Source organism: Frankliniella occidentalis, unplaced genomic scaffold (genome assembly GCF_000697945.3).
Source record: "Frankliniella occidentalis isolate FOCC.00 unplaced genomic scaffold, Focc_3.1 Scaffold8, whole genome shotgun sequence".
Classification (NCBI taxonomy): domain Eukaryota; kingdom Metazoa; phylum Arthropoda; class Insecta; order Thysanoptera; family Thripidae; genus Frankliniella; species Frankliniella occidentalis.
In genome coordinates, this window is record NW_026267138.1 from 932,774 (window position 1) to 939,172 (window position 6,399).

A 6,399-nucleotide genomic window follows, 5' to 3' on the forward strand; every position below is an offset into this window, starting at 1 on the left:
GGGTGGGACGAACGGGGTGCATTGGGATGTTGGTATGGGCGTTCGCTCTGGCTTTCAGGGCTTCCAGGCGCCTGGCCCTGAAAGAGTCGCTCGGGCGCGTTACCGGATAGCGATACATGCCGGGATGCGTCAGAATAATGCAGGCACGTCCACAGTCGGGGCTGCCGCGGGCTCTACCTCGGCTCTATGCCTCCAAAACAAGTAAGCTGTGTACGAACGTGAACGCGCGGCCGGTGGGGCGGGGGAGGACGTGGTAAGACAGGCACCCTCCCTACGGCGAAAACAAATAAGAAGTAAACTTGTTCGAGCGCGCAGCCCTCGGGCGCGTAGGCCGGCAGGGCCGCCTGTATAGGCCGCGCCGCCGCACCAACACTACTATACCTCACAGCCGACCCGGCCTAAATATTTGACACGTGTAAACGCACCGGCCCCGGCCGTTTGAGGCCGTCCCGCTCCCGCAACCCCTTGGGGGGCCGTGCAGGGCCGAGGCCGGCCGAGGCCTGCGCCACCTTTACAGCCTCGCCCTTTAACGCGCCCGTTCCTAACCTCTTTCCATTAGAGGCCGTCTAGCCGTCTGGAAAGGTCTGCCCAGCCTTTCCGGCAGCACACCGGAAACCCAACCGTGTGATCGAATGCCGCACACGTGTAGGTGTGTGAACGAACGTCACACACTTCTAGGTGTGTGAAACGCCATGCGTACACGTGGAGGCACAAACCTTTACTCTACCTTACGTATACGAATAGACATTCTCACACCTACAAGTGTGCCACATTTACGCACTTGCGTTCCCAGTGCATGTTTGTCGCTGTCGCTTTAGTGTCACTAAATTAGTGACTTTTTATCCGCGCGACCCCGAGGCCCAGTAATCAAGTGTGCTATTTCTTCTGTTTGCAGGTTGGTTGGGCTCAGAGTTTTCTTCACCAGGGTCTTTCGTTTTCCTTAGTAAGTTATTTCTCTCCATCTCACCAACTGAACGATGCTTCCATATAACGATACCACGACCCCATACAACCCAATCGCTGAAGAGTGAGATAGCAAAAAGAGGGTAGGTTTTTTTCCCCTTCTTCCGGACGACGTCTCTCTGTTTTTCTTGGGTCCTGGTTCGCCCTGCTCCTTCAGCCGAAGCTGAAACAAGTTTCCTGCTGTCGAAAGGAGAGTTACAGTGTTGTGTTAGCGGGATCATCTCTCTGTGGCCCGGTGCCAGGATCCCCCCCGCCTTCCAAAGGAGAGGGAGCAGCGCCGGGGGCCTCGATGGGGTACTTGCATTTCGTTGGATGTACTTGCATCCCATCCCATCCCATCCCAGTGGAGTGGAGTGGTGTGTCCTCCTTCCTGCCCCCCATCCCCCTCCCCTGTACTCTTGCGTCCGGAAGGCAGCAAGATATAAACAACGAGCATTATTTCTCACCATTACTGCTGCTCTGCTGCTCGCCGCCCCCACCACGCCCCGCCCCGCCCCGCTCTCTGCAGCCGCTGAAGCGATCTGCTAGCTCAGCCATAGCAGCTGTCGTAAGACACGGCTCGGCCCTCCGGAGGCAGCCGGAGGCCTGGTCCAGGCAGGCGGAGGTTTGGTGCGGCATGGCTAATCCCCGCGCCCGCGGCCGGGTCCCCCCTGTTTCTGCGTGTTGCCTTTCCTTCTCCCCCCCCCCCTCTCTCTCTCTCCCGCGTCGGTCATGTTCCTCGGACAAGGCATAAAAATATTACTGCCGCAATTGCCGTAAAGCAGTGGGTGTCCCCCGTGCCGCTGTGTGCTTTGCCCCCTCCCGCACCACCGGAGCGCCGAATTGATTTGGAAGTGCGTCGTCCCCGAGCCGTCCCCCTCAAGTCTGCCCCCGCGTCACGCTACGCTACGCCACGCCACGCGGCGGCGGGACGCGCTGCTTGTTCGATCCTCTCCGTCCCCTCCCGCAACGCTAGCGCAGACAGCCACGCCGCCGCCCCCCATTTTCCATTCAATCCCCCGCTTGCTTTTCGCCGTGCTCCCCCTCAGCGCGGCGGCCCCCCGGCAGCGGGCGGGGGTCCACACAGGCCCGCAGGCACAACGGCATTGTGGTGCCCGACGAGAGCTTCTCCAGGGCGCTACTGCTTCATGATAATGTAGGACAGCACGAAACTTAAGCATAGTATTACAGGCAGAGAAAAAAATCGAACCTCTGCTATGTTTTTAGCACCCGGGGTTAGGAAATTGACTGAGTAGACTCGTCTAATTTGTTTAGCACCAGAACTAATTTTTTAGACGTCTATCCCAGGAATCCGCACCTTTCTATTAACCGTGTAGCTAAATGCCACACTTAGCTGTACAGCTTAATCTTTATACAATATCCAGCTAATTTATTTGCACCGGTGTAAAAATTATTCAGCTAATCTGATAAGCACCGATCTGATTTTTTTGTTTGTTTTTGCGTGCACCAGGCCAATTTCGTGGTACAAAGTTTAGTGTGTCAGAAGTATTTGGAGCCCACGCATTATAGACACGCGGCTAAATTTCACCTCCCATAATTTCAATCTCTCATAAAATCAGCGTTGCACACCGAAATGTGCTGCCGCGCAGAGTTGGCTGCGGCGAGTGCATTCCCGTTCTTTTCCCGCTTTCTGCTCGCGGCGGGAGTGACCCGCACACTTGCCCATAGTCGTAGTGTATGAATCGCAACATTTCGTTCTGCTTCGCCGAGCTCGGTTATGGCGATCCGCCGTCTCTCTCGCTCCCACGGAGATCTGCAGCCCATCCGCTCCTCTGGAACCCTCTCCAGATGGGCCCCCGCCGCAATGGATGGATGGAGTGGGCCATAATCTAGGTCAATATTTGCTCTCTGAAAACATATCCCCCCCCCCCCTCCTTTCTTTCCCTCTATTTTTCCTCGCTTTCGCCTCGACCTCTATTCTCAAAGTCAAGCAGATCGAAAATGCATGAAAGAAAGTTAGAGTATGCCGCTTTCCCGCTAGGGGTCTGCTCATTCGTCAAACTCGCAAAAATTAAGCGCAATTTGAAGAGACGTTTAAAACTAGCTATATGTACGCCAGACCACGTCTCGCGTAACAGGCTTCGCGATATCTCACGAAACACTGTTACGCTGCGACGCGCCTGGCGCACATATAGCTAGGCCTGCGGCGCTGACACCCAAGACGGGGTAATAGGAGTGTATATACAATTTTTCGAAATGAAGTTTTTTTTTAACGATTTAATCGACCATTTGATCATGTTCACCTCAATTTTGCCACGAAATGCCCCCTAGCACCTAAACGGTACAAGATAGAGCCAAACGGACGAAATTTTCGCCCATAGGGCTCTACTTTGACGAGTTACCCCTTAGGAACCCATAAAAAAATATTTGATAAAAATACATATTGCGACCTGTAGTTTTTAATTTTTTTAAAAGCCAATTTTTGAGCTAGAATGCTCATCTTCGAACTCGATCTGTCTTTTTATGATTCAAAACGACCCTGAAAATCCCAGGTCGCTATCTCAATTCTTTCTCGAGTTATCGTGCGGACAGACATACAAACAGACAGACAGACAGACAAACAAACAAACAAACAGAATGAAACTTTTCCGGTCAGTGGAGTTATGGGCTTCGCTAATCGCTCAGCCAATAACGTAATGTCGCCATTCAAGTAAATTCTTTTCGCCTCCGCCTTGAGTCTTTTCGTTAATTTCGCGCTGAGGCGATATATTCTTGACAAAGTGAAGAGCTTTTTAAATTTGGTTTCCTTTCCCTTTCTGTTTGTCGAACGGAGGACTAAATGCGTCCGTTCACGGTCCATACATAATGTCTTTGTTCACTTAAATAATAGCCGAGATAATGTCGGCGTCTTCTTGTGGCCTTTCACTCACAAAACACTTCCTCCCCGCCTTGATTGTTTTCCTTTTAACTTTCCACTAGTTTTACCTCTTGTCACCCATTTCTCATTTCACAATGCGCTTTTAATCCCAGGCATTGCTCGTCGTGCCTCTCCCAAAGCTCTTCATTAGTGCGGGGAGCCTTGGATGTAATCTCCTATGCAAACTTACGGCGTCAGCCGCGACTCTCCTCCGCCCCCTCTCCTCCTCCCCCGCCACCTCCACCCCCTGCGCCCCTGTCGCGCAAAAGCAATTTGCTTTATCGACGGCTCTATGTATCAGCATTTTCAGGCTGATGGTGGTGGAGGCGGCGCTCTCGGCCGGCAGAGCTGGCGTGGCCTGTCCTTGCCTCCTCTGAACACGGCTCGGGATGATTGCTTCCCTCCTCCACCTTCTCCTCCCTTGTCCCTCCCCTCCCCTCCTCCTCCTCCTCCTTGCACTTCCTCCCCTTACAAAAAGCGATTATTTCCTTTGTTCCTCATAAGGGTCGTTGACCCTGCCGTGGTCTAATCCCCCCCCCCTTCCATCGTTGCCCCATAATTCCTCTAACTCCTTTGAGTGATGAAAAACTTCTGTTTCTTGTCCTTTTCCGAGTAATCATTTTCCGCCCCATGATTCGCGTTATTTTTTCCCCCGCGCTTGCGAGTAGACGAGCGCAGGAGTTGTTTCCCCTTCTCATCCCTGCCTCTCTCAGCATCCCCATCACGTCGCTTATCAGTGCCACTCGCAGCCAGCGCCCTTATCGCTGCTGCCGTGGCTCGCGTTTGACCTTTTTGTGCGCAGACCTCGCCGGAGTCCTCCGGGCGCGCTTGCGCTGGACAGCGGCACGTTTATATGACCCGATCTAAACGCGTATTTTATTGGCTTCTTCTCTCTCTCTTTCTCTCTCTCTCTCTCTCTGGGCGCGGCCCCCCAACCACACCGCCTGCATACCGCATCGAACAAACTCCTGCGGGGGTTACCGCTCCCTGTGTGCATCGCTCCTGCTGCGCTCCTCTCTCCCTCCGCAAAAGTTTACCATCTCCACAGACTCCATGTGTGTGTGTGTGTGTGTGTGCTTGCCCTGCCCTGGCGTCCGTTTCGCTCGAATTCTTTTGAGCCCGCATCGCAACCCCCAACCCTTTATATTTTTTTTGCCCCTCTCCTCCCTCTTTCCCCCCTGTGCTTCTCCTCTCCCAATTCCCACCCCGCTCTCTCGCTCTCTCTCTCCTTCTCTCTCTCTCGGAGTGGACCGCCTGCGGCGTATGCCGTCCCGCCGTGCTGGCACGCTGGCCGGGCTGCCTACCTCGCACGGCGCTCTCCACCCGGCGGCTGCGGCGGCTCCAATCGGGAGAGGGAGGGAGGGAGGGAGAGGAAGGCGCCCCCGCGCAGCGCTCAGATTAAACGCTACGCCACGCTACTCCACTCTTCGCTCGGATGCCGGTGGCGGGGGTTACACTGTCGGTGCCCACTGCTCGACTGCACGACTTCACTTATCGTGGAGGAAATCCAACAGGAGAACTAACTCTCCCACTGTCGATGCGAATTGACTCTGTTCTAACAAGTGCGACGTAAGCGTGTGGGACAGTTTGTCTTACTGGTTGGGTTTTCAGAGAACACCTTTTTTTTCGCCTACGCTGCTCTTCGCTTGATTTATACATCAGATGTATTTTATGCAATCTCACCCGTTTTTATTTTTCATTTTTTGTTATTTCCATTTTCATGTTTGTTCCCTCCCGCGCCACCCGAGTCCGAGTAGTGAGCCCGCCAGCCCGCCAGCTGATGCCCTTTGCGCGGGCACGGTGCCAGGCGTGGCCAGGCGTGGCCAGGCGTGGCCAGGCGTGGCGAGGCGGAAGGGGTCTGGACGACCAGCCCGGAGTCAGTCCGAGCAGAGCCGCTTCGGATTCAATCGGGGAAAAATCGACGGCTGCTGCTGCTCCTGCGGTCTTTTCCCTTTCAATTCCAGGCTGGAGCGGAGCCACGACCACAGGGGGAGAGGGGAGAATGAGGCTCGAAATGAGATGACTAGAGAGGAGACCTCTATTCTCCGCCCCTTTCCCCCTCCCCCTCTCTTACTCCTGTCCCGCTCACTCTCTCAGTGACAGCCTTTTCCCGCTGTGGTTTGCAATGAAACACGTACGTATTGTGTGTAGTCTGGATCCAGTGTCAGAAACCAATCTAAAAGAAAAATCCGCGGACGACCGTCTGAGCTTTTAACAATCCGCTCCAGATGAGCTGGATTGATTACTTCCATGCTGTCCGGAGCACTTCACACACCCTCACTCGCCGTGGGTTGGTACGATGATTGAGCGGTACAGAGACGAGCGTTGGGTGCCAAGCAGGCTCAGTGCCCCACCCTCCTCCCCCTCCCCATCGCTCCCCCAGCTCAATCCTTGGCCGAGCATACGGCTGGAATACCAAGTGCCCGGTCAGCCGGCCACCTCGAGGGGAAAAGGCACTTAAATGGCACCTCTAATTGCGTGTAGGGGGTGAGGTGAGGAGAGGCTAAAATCTCATTATCCCTTGCCGTTTTTCTTTCCTTCTTTCTAACTTATTGTTTCGCCCCGCCCCCCCCCCCTCT

General features: G+C 54.4%; 1 protein-coding gene across 3 annotated transcripts in view; it reads left to right on the top strand.

Annotated features, from left to right (window-relative positions):
- The window catches only part of LOC113203812 (ecotropic viral integration site 5 ortholog), a 61,562-nt gene that overhangs the window by 17,369 nt on the left and 37,794 nt on the right, over nt 1–6,399 (top strand). The window lies entirely within an intron of this gene.